Here is a 13,568-nt window from a genome sequence, read left to right as displayed (position 1 = left end):
CCCTCTCCCATCGCCCCTGTGTCATGCGCGCGACGGAAGACGGCGCGCTTCCGCTCCGCTTTCCTCCTCTGCGCGTTCCAAATGGAGCCGCAATGGCCGGCTCACCCTCGCACGCATTTACTTGCACACACTGCATACGGGGCGCGACGACGATGTTATCGCCCTCGGACATTGTACAGAACGTCACGGCGACGGCAGCAAGGCGCCTGGAGTGTTCGCATATTTGCTATCGAAATAAAACTCACATTTACGCAATACACCGTGCCTGCTGACCTAAACACTTATTGTTTGTCAATGATTACAATATCACAGAAAGAAGACGAGTGCGAACTTAAAAATATTTAATGACAAGGACCACCACTCTTCTGGCTTCTGGAAGTACTGACTAGCCTGATTTATAAAGTCAACGCATCCATTATCAGCAAGATTTCCCTTAACTGAAAGAGTGCTGTGATCCTAAATAGCAGTGAAAAAAAATAAAATTGACGGGACACTTAGTTATCTGTACGTGGATGAATGCATAAAACATTGCGGCCACCGCGTGATCTCTATATGCCCTTTCAGTCTTGTTAACTTTGCCTTCATTAACACCAAAGGTCGAGGGTTCGATTCCCACCAAAGGTCGAGTGTTCAAATACCAGCAAAGGTCATGGGTTTGAGTGCCTTATTTAACTGTACCTGAATTAGCTGTGCTTTAACTTCACCTTAATTAACCCCAATGTCGTTGGTTCCACTCCCACCAAGAGTCTTGGGTTCGAGTGCCTTAATTTTACGATACCTTAATTAACTCTGCAATAATTAACTTCGCCCTAATTTACACAATGGGTCGCAGTTTCGACTCCCACCAAAGGTCATGGATTCGTAACCTTTTTGAACCACTGCGTGCTCAGGCCAACACCGGATTCTTCCGCCCCGTGAGCCATATAATGCTTTCGCATTAAAAACGCATTCGGTGATTCCGCAGTACGTACACACTCAGGCAATTCCTAGAGGGTGGATTCCATGTGGAAACATCGTTTTTTACGCCTTTAAACACTGGAAATGCCGAAAATGCGTGCGTTCGCTGATAGATCATCCTCAGTGCTCCATTCCATTAATTGCGGCATGCTTTTATAGAAGGTTGTGTTGTGCGAAACATACAACTTCCAGAATTTAAGGGTGCTCTGATCCTTCAACATTTCAAGCAAGTAAAAAACCACAAGCGTCTATTTTGTCATTCATCTAACGCTCGTTGTTTGAGCACGTCCCATTGTAACAGTAGGTTATGATATCAACCTGCTAGTTCATGTACATACTTGTTGTGCCCAGTAGTGATGGACATAGGCACAGCTTCTTCTTTAATTTCCTACCCCACCATTCGCTTTTTATCACTGGCGTTGCTTAATCTGTCTCAGCTCGGTGCTGTTTCATACATCGGCTGCCAATCATCAGCGAATCACAGCGCGTCAGCCAGTCATAATTGTCTAGGTACAAGTTCTTTCTGCTGCAGCATTGGGGCGAGATCAACAATATACACAGGAGGCCTTGCGCTGTTTCATTTAGTATCTGCTGGAATAAACGTTTTCCCGTGCCTGGCGGAGCAGTCTACCACCGCTACGGACACAGCAATGTATTCTGCAGATGGCGTTCCCAGATCGCAAAGGGGAAAGACACCTACTCTGTACTCTTCTCTCCTTCCTACCTCTTATCTCTTACTGCTAGTTTGGCTTAAATAGTTCTACCTAAGCATTAGTTTAGAGAAACTTAGGCATTAGAAAACGTATCATCAGCCTATCGGAACAGCTATTATCCCATGTGGTTTTCTCCGCGGAGCATTCGAGAGGTGACGCTTTCTTCTAGCAGTCTGTAGGACCACATTTGAAACCCTGGCTCAGGGGCTTTTATTACAGCGAAGCTGTTAAGGGCTTCTTTCCCCAGGATCGCGTCCGTGTGTTAACGCAAAACTATTGTCACAATTAGCTCCAGAGTCATCGTCTTCTTCGACAGCTGGCTCGCTGGCACCCTTCGACGCTGCCACATGAACGCGCTCGTGCCAATGCTCCCGCCTTCGCCACAATTGTAATAAATAAATATATAAATAAAAAAATTAAATAAACAAATAAATAAACACATTAGTTAATTAACAGAAGGACGTAACCAATTTTACAGCGAAGCTGTTAAGGGCTAGTTCCCCCAGGATAGTGTCCCTCTATAGACACAAATACGTGGGCCGATCCTGAAGATGGTGCAATGCCAGGCCTGCCAGCGGCGGAGTTACAGTTGGCCATGAAAGGGCCCACATACACAGCTTCGCTGGTCATCCTTCTGCACAGAGTGTTTTTGAAAATTATTGGTTTACTTCGGCGGATGTCCAGAACAATATAGGGTAGTGATATGATAAAAGATGTTGCCTAGAAAAAAAAACAATTGACACTTACTTGAGTATTCTTACATGGTTAGAATGCGGAAACATTATGACTTCTCTAGTCAATTGGTTACGTCCATGATACGTGACTTCATACATTGTCACGTGTCCTTCACACCTCTACCTTAATGCCTCTCAATTCACTCGCTCCAATTGGTATCAACCTTAATCCACCTTATTCCACCATGCTCTAATTTGTACCAACCTTAATTCGCGCTAATCCTCTCTAACGTCGCAGCCAGATGGCTGCGACGTCACGTGCACGATAATGCACACAATAAGAACGTCTTTACTCAAACCGGAAACGTGGAATCGCCGTGGCTCTCGTCTCGCAACTTAAAAGCCCCGGGTTCGTAACCCGCCCAGACCCGAGCTTACGCATTCTTTCTTCGCAAGGCATTAATTTTCTTTGTTTACAGGAAACTTCAAGAGCAATTTGATTTCGATCCGAGTATTCTTTGACGTGTCATTCCTCTTTGCGCCGTCGGCCATATTTTTCCAACCATAGCTTGATCATGGCGGATTTGCTGCCTCGTGCGACATATAATGCTTTCTCATTAATAAAGCGCAGTGTGTATTTCGGCAAAACGCGCGTATGGGGAAAAGGGGCATTTTTTAATTACCCCTTCTAACGACTGTATTCACTTACACACCGTTTTCATTTGGTACAATTAAGGGGGTCACTTATAGACTCGAGAAAACACCCTTGAGGGTGCAAGTTTTTTTTGTGTGGAGAAAGTGATTTTTTTTCGTCAATCTTCTCGTTTTTAATTGCATAGTTCAGTATTATAACAAAGAAAACAGTGCTTCTTTGATTCACCCCCGCAACGTGCTCAATAAAAGTTGACAGTCACTTTGGCATACGCTAAAGAGGGTGAATGTGAAAGCCTACCCGCTCATGGGAAATTCATTACCCCCCGCCCCCCCCATACTTGTCATTTGCATTCTAATCCTCTGTTACTTTCTATTACTTTGCTACTACCAAAGCTCGCGGGTTCGAGTGCCGTGATTAACACTACTTTATTACCTATCTTTGCAAATAATTAACCTTTTTTTGTGAATACTGGTCCAGCATAAAAGTGAACCTGCGGCATCAGACCACCACGCTCAAACGCAGGCACATACAGCCAAATGAGTCCTCCGGTTTTGGTTGGTGCACGTGCATGCCTACCCGGATTGTTAAGTTATTTCGTCGATTCAGTTAAACCTGCCTTATGCAGACGGCATACCATGCGAACAACATGTACTGAAGCCTTTTTTCTTTATCGTTGCCTCGATGTCCACGCTGCAGTGTATTAGGAAAATATCCGAAAACTGCGCGGTACAGTACTCGGGAATACTCCGGCATTGAGAAAACAGTCACGGCCCAGAACTGCAAAGACGGCTCTTTTTCAGAAGTAGTTCAGAACGTGCGCAATGGATGCAGCGCTAGATTTATTCGATGCTGAGCACGAGGTCGCGGGTTGGAATCCTGGCCACGGCGGCCGCATTTCGATGGGGGCGAAATAGCGAAAACACCCACGTACTTAGATTTAGGTGCACGTTAAAGAACCCCAGGTGGTGAAAATTTCCGGAGTCCTGCACCACGGCGCGCCTCATAATCAGAAAGTCGCTTTGGCACGTAAAAACCCCCATAATTCTTTTTAATTTAGTCTCATATATATATATATATATATATATATATATATATATATATATATATATATATATATATATATATATATATATATATATATATATATATATATATATATATATATATATATATATATATATATATATATATATATATATATATAAATGAAGTCTCACATAGGTTGCTTCTAAAGGTCATTGTATTTTTCATCCCTTATGCATGCTTTCTATGACCTTGAGCTTATTTCAATTGCAAGCAACAGCGCGACGGTGGCCGCGGCTTCACCGCGGCACGCGAACGGGTGTATATATATATATATATATATATATATATATATATATATATATATATATATATATATATATATATATATATATATATATATATATATATATATATATATACGTGCATGTGCGTGTGTGTGTGTGTGTGTTTCACCAGATAAAATTGCATAAACTGGCCTGGATAACGGCCTCATCCATGTGACCAGAGTGGGTGAGTGAGTGAGTGAATAAACTTTTATTGGGTACAGCAAAACGCGATAAAACGCGCACCCGGCTAGTCCCACGACGGGACCGACAGATCTAGCCTGCCGGCCCGATCGCAGGCCCTCTGGACGGCCAGGATTTGGCCCTTAAAGACGGGACTTCGCACGAGCGCTTCTCACCCTTGCTTGCTGAACTTTGGGCACAGTGACCCACACTGCCAGACATACGAGCCAAAGCAGCAGCCTCAGCACCGGCCACGCAAGAACGATTCGGTTAAATATCGGGATATATGCTGTTAAGAGACGCCGCATTTGGGTAGGAGTTCATTTGCAAGACGCTGAGCGTGACCGCCTGCGGCCTGCTTAGCTTGGGGTGAGGCGCCGGGAAAACCCTTCTCTCCAAGTAAAAGAATTTAATAAGTTCATGTGCGGTATATGACTAACCATGATATCTAGCTTTCATTGATTACGAGAAAGCGTTTGATTCAGTCTAAACCTCAGCACTCATGGAAGCATTAAGGAATCAGGGTGTAGACGAGCCGTATGCAAAAATACTGAAAGATATATATAACGGCTCCACAGCCACCATAGTCCTTCATAACGAAAGCAACAAAATCCCAATAAAGAAAGGAGTCAGGCAGGGAGATACGATCTCTCCAATATGCAATTCACAGCGGGTTTACAGATGGTATTCAGAGACCTGGATCGGGAAGAATTAGGGATAAGAGTTAATGGAGAATACCTTAGTAACTTGCGATTCGCTAATGATATTGCCTTGCTTAGTTACTCAGGGGACCAATTGCAATGCATGCTCACTGACCTGGAGAGGCAAAGCAGAAGGGTGGGTCTAAAAATTAATCTGCAGAAAACTAAAGTAATGTTTAACAGTCTCGGCAGAGAACAGCAGTTTACGATACGTAGCGAGGCACTGGAGGTGGTAAGGGAATACATCTACTTAGGGCAGGTAGTGACTGCGAATGCGGATCATGCGAGTGAAATAATCAGAAGAACAAGAATGGGCCGGGCGTGCGTTTGGCAGGCATTCTCAGATCATGAACAGGAGGTTGCCATTATCCCACAAGAGAAAAGTGTATAACAGCTGTGTCTTACCAGTACTCACGTACGGGGCAGAAACCAGGAGGCTTACGAAAATGGTTCTACTTAAATTGAGGACGACGCAACGAGCTATGGAAACAAGAATGATGGGTGTAACGTTAAGGGATAGGAAAAGAGCAGTTTGGGTGAGGGAACAAACGCAAGTTAATGATATCTGAGTTGAAATCAAGAAAAAGAAATGGGCATGGGCAGGACATGTAATAAGGAGGGAAGATAACCGATAGTCATTAAGGGTTACCGACTGAATTCCAAGGGAAGGGAATCGTAGCAGGGGGCGGCAGAAAGTTAGGTGGGCGGATGAGACTAAGAAGTTTGCAGGGACGACATTGACACAATTAGTACATCACTGGGGTAGTTGGAAAAGTATGGGGGAGGCCTTTGCTCTGCAGTGGGCGTAACCAGGATGATGATGATGATGATGATGATGATGATGATGAAGAAGAAGAAGTTCATTGTGCGTGATAGGAGCGTCTCTGTGTCTGGAGAGAGAGAGAGAGAGTGGCCCAATGCGAGGGCAGTGCGGTCGGTAAAGCCACGCGCAGCCTCGTGGGCAGACTTGTTGAGGTTCAGAGGAACCCCCTCAATCGCCCCGACGAGGGCAGGGAACCAAAGGATGGAGTGTATGAAGGTGTCGCCGTGTTTGGCGCCTTTCAGAATGTGAATTACCTGCCGGGCTTCCTGGCCTCTCTGGAATGCCCTGACGGCGACTTTCGAATCGCTATACACCCTTTCTCTCCGACCGTCTTGCATGGCGAGTGCAATGGCCACTTGCTTGGCCACCTCAGGGTTCGTGGTCCGGACGGAAGCACAGTTGATGACTTTGCTCAGAGTGTCCATGACAGAAACTGCAAAAGCCTTGCAGTCTCGGTATGCAGCTGCGTCCACGAAGCTTGCGTCAATCTTCTCCTTGTTTATTTGCTTCAGTATATTCAATGCTATTGCCTTGCGACGTCCTGCGTTGTGAACGGGAAGAACGTTGCGGGGTAAAGGGGCGACCACGATCTTCTCTCTTATTCCTCTGGAGATTTGAGTGCTTTCAGCCAAGTTCTGGGTAGGTGCGAGTCAGATCTCCTCGAGGATACGCCAGCCGGCCGGCGTGGCGGACAGCCGAGTTAGCTGGGCCCGTTCCTGAGCCTCGGCTATCTCCACCATAGTGTAGTGTATGCAGAGCCAAAGGAGGTCCTCGGTATGCGTTCTGACGGGCAGCCCGAGGGCTCTCTTGACGAATTTTCCAATGAGGGCATTAAGCTTTTTCCGCTCGGCTCTGAGCCAGTTGTGCATGGCCACCGTGTAGGTGAAGTGACACAGCACAAAGGTGTTGATGAGCCGAAGCAGGTTGTCCTTCTTGAGGACACGATGTCTGTTCGTGACCCTTCGCACGAGGCGAAAAGCAATGTCGGTCTTCGCAATGATCTTGCGCAACGCAGTTGATGATCTTGCGCAACGCCACCTGATTCGATGAACATGTATACGCAGGACTCTGATGGTGACGACCCTGGGTTTCGGGTCACCGCTCCGAGTGAACAGGCGACTGTCACTTTCCGAGACGGGTCTTCAGCCCTTGGGTCTGCCGCCTTTTTCTTTTCTATAAAGCAGAGGCTCAGATTTCGCCGGGGAGCATCTGAGAACGGTGGGTAGCAGGTACTGCTCCGTGACGTCTACCGCCTCTTGCATGGCGCTTTCCACTTGCCCTTCGCTACCGCCGGTGTACCTGATCGTGATGTCGTCGGCCTAGATGGTGTGTTTGGCACCTTCAACTTGGGCCAGATTCCTCGAGAGGCCGACCATGCAGATTTTGAAGAGAGCAGACGAAATGACCGAGCCTTGCGGCGTGCCCCGTCGGCTCAAAAGCACCTCGTCGGAGACTCAGTCGCCGATTCGCAGCTTCGCCTTCCTCACCGTCAGGAATGAACGGACGTAGTTATGTAGTCTGGGGCCCAGCCCGAGGTCTGCGACGGAGGCCACAATGTATTCGTGGAGAACGTTGTCAAACGTTTTCTCGAGGTCGAGTCCGAGCAGGGCCCTGGTGTCCCTGGTACTGCCATCTATGATTTGATGTTTGATCATCTTCATGGCGTCCTGCGACGAGAGGCCGGTACGGACGCCAATCATGTTGAGAATATAGTTGTTGTTCTCCTCGAGATATCTGTTTAGTCTGCTGAGGACGACATGCTCCGCCACTTTCCCGACGCAGCTGAGCCAGATGGGTTGGAGGTTGTCCACGTTTTGAGCCTCGCCGGGTTTCGGTATCAGGACGACGTTGGCGGTCTTCTATTGCTCTGTGACGCTGCCGTTTTTCCACGTGTCGCTGATCTTCTCAGTGAGGTATCCGATCAAACGGTAGTCAAGGTTCCGCAGCATCTTGTTGGTGATTCTGTCGGCACATGGCGCACACTTGCCGTTGAGCGCAAAAATGACTTATCTAATTTCCCCCACGGTGAAGACTTCGTCCAATTTCGGACCGGCTGGGCCGAGGTAGTCGATGAACCAGTTTCCCTCGTCTCCATGCTTTACGGGAAGGTACTTCTCCATGAGCTTGGCAACCAGCTTGTCCCCGGAACAGGATGTGGTAGCTTCCTGCAGGGCTCTGGTGAGCGTGTGTCTCTGGATGGATGGATGGATGTTATGAGCGTCCCCTTTGGAACGGGGCTGTGGGTTGCGCCACCAAGCTCTTGCTATTATACCACCTAATGTCCCACCTAGGTTAAACATTGAAAAAATAAAAAAACACTATGAACTACCACGCCCAAATTTTCTGACCCCCTATTGCGAACTGTGCTTTTGTACGTCTCCGTCTTTTGTCGTTTCCCTACTTTTCTTCCACTAATCCTCCAATCGCCTCTTACTAATGCCTAATACGGACATGTTTGCTTTACCACTGCTCCCGCTGAACTCAAGGGCTTCGAGGTGTCCAGTGGTGCCTAAATCGACCGCTGGGTAGACGTCTTCACATTCTAATAAAACATGCTCCGCCGTTTCCCTATAGCTTTACCGCAGCAAGCACACGCTTCTTCTTCCTTCTTATGTTTCGCTTTATAGGTGCGTGTTCTAAGGCATACCGATCTCGCCTCGAAAAGTAATGAGCTTCCCTTTGAGTTATCATAAATGGTTTCCTTCGTGATTTCGTTTTTTCCTCTTAAGTAGTTACTAAAGGCAGGTTTCTTTTCCATTGCCACCGCCAATGAGATTATTTCAGCCTCTCTTACTTTCCGCTTGACCTTCATTGTTGCTGTGTTGCCCACACTACAGGCCGCATACTTACTGTTGAGCTTCCTAGTTCTTTTCCTCCACTGTGAATCAATGTTTTTCCTATACACATACCTGAACACTCTCCCAGCCCATTTACTTTCTTCCATATTCCTCAACCGTTCTTCATACTCAATTTTACTGCGAGCCTCCCTCACTTCAAAACAAGTCCAGCCCATATCACCCTGCACAGCTTCATTTGTAGTCTTCCCGTGAGCGCCCGATGCGAGGCGACCCACTGACCTTTGCTTCCCGTCGAGTCCTAATTACACCCCTGATTCAAAGCAAAATACCGTATTTCCGAAAGTAAGTCCTGGAACCATTACACCTTTCCACATACCTCGGAGGACCTCGGACCTATTGTATCCCCATGGCGCTCTGTGCTTCATTATGGCTGCATTTCTCTTCCCCCTTTACTGTTATGGTATTTTCCTGTGTTTTCATATATCTATTGCGCTCGTTTATCCGTATACCAAGGTATTTATATTCTGTTACCCGAGGTATTTTTTGACCCTGTATCTCCACTGTCTGTTCACTGTTTTCATTGAATACCATAATACATGATTTTCTAACACTAAATTTCAAACCCAAATTGTTGCCTTCCTGTCCACAGATATTAGCCAGACGTTGCAAATCACTTTGCTTGTTAGCTAGCAACACAATGTCGTCCGCATAAAATAAACCTGGGACTTGCTGGTCTACTACTGTACCTGCCTGTTTGTATGAGAGTATAAACCCGATATTATTTCCTTCTAGCGCCCTCTCCATCCTCACCATGTACATCATAAACAGCAGCGGGGATAAAGGGCTTCCCTGCCTCAGTCCCTTGTTGATATGAACTTTCTCCTCATTCCTCATTCATTCCCATTCAACGCAAGCTGTATTTTCTAGGTAAATCTCTCTCAAAAGCTGTAGACAATCGTTACCTCAGCCTTCCCCTTCCAGAATATCCCACAAAATGTTGCGGTCTACGTTGTCATAGGCTCCTGTAATGTCTAAAAAGGCCACATACAACGGTCTGCTTTCTGCTTTTTGATATTTCAACACACTGAGTAAGAACAAACAAGTTATCATCGAAACGCCTACCTATTCTGAAGCCATACTGAAGCTCTCCCAAAGTGCCATTATTTTCTACCAATGTTTGAACCTTTAATTTGATTGCCTGCTTTGATAGCCTGTATATTACCGATGCAATGGTCAACGGTCCATACGAGTGAATTCTGTCTTTCTCCCCCTTACCTTTATAAATTAAATTCATTCTACATTGTCGCCAACTGTCTGGTATTCGTCTGTCTTTTAAAGTTTTTTCCACTGCTTTCACCAGCGCTTCCTTACTTTTTGGTCCTAGATCATGTATCAACTTAATGGGAACCTCGTCTAGCCCTGTGGATGTGCGCTCAGGAATTTTCTCTTCCGCATTCTTCGAGTTTAAATTTTTCAGCACCAGCTCTTTTTCCACTTGGGTCTCTTTCATGCCCTTTTTTCTTCAAGTACAACCTCGTCATTGCCTTGGAAAGACTCGGTTGTTACTTTTCGGATGTAATTTATTGCCGCTTCTCCTTCCAGTCTGTTTTCATCTTCGCCTAGGATATGTTGTTGTATTGTTGTTGACTTCCTGCCAAATAATTTTATGTGGTTCCAAAATATTCTAGGTGCGGCCTTCTTTTTCTTACGTATTTCTGACAATCAACGTTCACTTTCACCTTTTAATTTTGCTTGCACCAGTATTTGAACCATAGACTTTTTCTCTCGGTATATTTCCCATTAACTGGTTATTTCATCCTGCGGCAACTGCACCTTCTTTGCCTGCCTGTGCTCTCGAGATACTTTCTGTCGTTCGGCGATCGCCTCTCGTATCTCCTTCTTCCACCATCTTTGCGGTTTCTTTTTTCCTTTCCAACTAACATGCTGTTTCTCTTTCCGTTTTTCTGTCGTTATTACACTTAGAAGCTCACCATATTCCCACTCTTTACTTGGCCATTTGCCATGTTCTTCCTCAACTCTAGTGACTATATTTGCTATTTGTTCAGCGTTCCAATTTGGACTGGCCATCTTGCTCTCCTTGCTCCCTTTCCCAACTACATATCCCATTTTTAAAGTGATGCGTTTATGGTCGCTCCCTATGCTGCTATGCCCTTCCTCATCAATAACCATTTCTCTCAACTTATTATGAATTCCTTCTGTCATCAGACAGTAATCAATGGTAGATTGCCAGTTTATCACTTCCCATGTGATCTGCCTTTCACGCTTAGGCCCTGTGTTCACGATAACGAAGTTATGTTGGTCACAAAGGTCTAGCATTGACTTCCCGTTATTGTCGGTAAAGCCATCTAAATCCTGTATGTGGGCATTCATGTCACCTAATAGGACACTTTCAGCACCATTCCCGAAACCCGTAATATCAGCGCTTATGCATTACACTAACTCTTCATTCTTCTCTGTGCAATTTTTTCCGGTCCACAAATACGCGACGCCCAGCCATGTTTCTTTCCCACTCATTGTACCTGATAACCAGAGATGCTCTTGACATTGTGAATTTACTCTTTTCCATTTGGCTCACTGATGGATGAGTATTGCGACTCCCCCTCCATTTATTTCCGACTTCGTTCTGTTGCACCCCCTTCCCAAACATAATTCTCAATAACTGGCGGCTCTTCTGAGTCTCTAAGGTGCGTTTCTGTAACCGCATACAACCCTATTGGTACTATATGTAACTGCTCCTCAATCTCTGTCCACTTTTCCTTTCTTCTTCCCCCCCTGCATGTTTATGTAGCCTATAGCATCATCATCATCATAATCATCATCATCACCAGCCTGGTTAGGCCCACGGCAGGGCAAAGGCCTCTCCCATACTTCTCCAACTACCCCGGTCATGTACTAATTGTGTGTCCCTGCAGACTTCTGAATCTCATCCGCCAACCTAGCTTTCTGCCGCCTCTGTTACGCTTCCCTTCCCTTGGAATCCAGTCCATAACCCTTAATGACCATCGGTTATCTTCCCTCCTCATTACATGTCCTGCCCATACCCATTTCTTTTTCTTGATTTCAACTAAGATGTCATTAACTCGCGTTTGTTCCCTCACCCAATCTGCTCTTTTCTATATCCCTTAACGTTACACCCATCATTCTTGTTTCTATAGCTCGTTGCGTCGTCCACAATTTAAGTAGAACTCTTTTCGTAAGCCTCCTGGTTTCTGCCCCGTACGTGAGTACTGGTAAGACACAGCTGTTATACGCTTTTCTCTTGGGGGATAATGGCAACCTCCTGTTCATGATCTGAGAATGCCTGCCAAACGCACGCCCAGCCCATTCTTGTTCTTCTGATTATTTCACTCTCATGATCCGCATTCGCAGTCACTACCTGCCCTAAGTAGATGTATTCCCTTACTACCTCCAGTGCCTCGCTACTTATCGTAAGCTGCGGTTCTCTGCCGAGACTGTTAAACATTACTTTAGTTTTCTGCAGATTAATTTTTAGACCCACCCTTTTGCTTTGCCTTTCCAGATCAGTGAGCATGCATTGCAATTGGTCCCCTGAGTTACTAAGCAAGGCAATATCATTAGCGAATCGCAAGTTACTAAGGTATTCTTCATTAACTTTTATCCCCAATTCTTCCCAATCCAGGTCTCTGAATACCTCCTGTAAACACGCTGCGAATAGCATTGGAGAGATTGTATCTCGCTGCCTGACTCATTTCTCAATTGGGATTTTCTTGCTTTCTTTATGGAGGACTACGGTGGCTGTGGAGCCGCTATATATATCTTTCAGTATTTTTACATACGGCTCGTCTACACCCTGATTCCGTAATGCCTCCATGACTGCTGAGGTTTCGACTGAATCAAAGGCTTTCTCGTAATCAATGAAAGCTACATATAACGGTTGGTTATATTCCGCACATTTCTCTATCACCTGATTGATAGTGTGAATATGGTCTATTGCTGAGTAGCCTTGATGGAATCCTGCCTGGTCCTTTGGTTGACAGAAGTCTAAGGTGTTCCTGATTCTATTTGCGATTACCTTAGTAAATACTTTGTAGGCAACGGACAGTAAGCTGATCGGTCTATAATTTTTCAAGTCTTTGGCGTCCCCTTTCTAATGGATTAGGATTATGTTAGCGTTCTTCCAAGATTCCGGTACGCTCGAGGTCATGAGACATTGCGTATACAGGGTGGCCAGTTTTTCTAGAACAATCTGCCCACCATCCTTCAACAAATCTGCTGTTACCTGACCCTCGCCAGCTGCCTTCCCCCTTTTCATAGCTCCCAAGGCTTTCTCTACTTCTTCCGGCGTTACTTGTGGGATTTCAAATTCCTCTAAACTATTCTCTGTTCCGTAATAGTCGTGGGTGCCAGTGGTACTGTATAAATATCGGTAGAACTCCGCAGCCACATGAACTATCTCATCCATATTAGTAATGATATTGCCGGCTTTGTCTCTTAACGCATACATCTTATTCTTGCCAATTCCTAGTTTCTTCTTCACTGCTTGAGGCTTCCTCCGTTCCTGAGAGCATGTTAAATTCTATCCATATTATACTGCCTTATGCCAGCTGTCTTACGCTTGTTGATTAACTTGGAAAGTTCTGCCAGTTCTATTCTAGCTGTAGGGTTAGAAGCTTTCGTACATTGGCGTTTCTTGACGAGATCTTTTGTCTCCTGCAATAGCTTACTGGTATCCT

Source organism: Dermacentor variabilis, chromosome 2 (assembly GCF_050947875.1).
Source record: "Dermacentor variabilis isolate Ectoservices chromosome 2, ASM5094787v1, whole genome shotgun sequence".
Taxonomy (NCBI): domain Eukaryota; kingdom Metazoa; phylum Arthropoda; class Arachnida; order Ixodida; family Ixodidae; genus Dermacentor; species Dermacentor variabilis.
Note: the sequence above shows the minus strand (reverse complement) of the source record.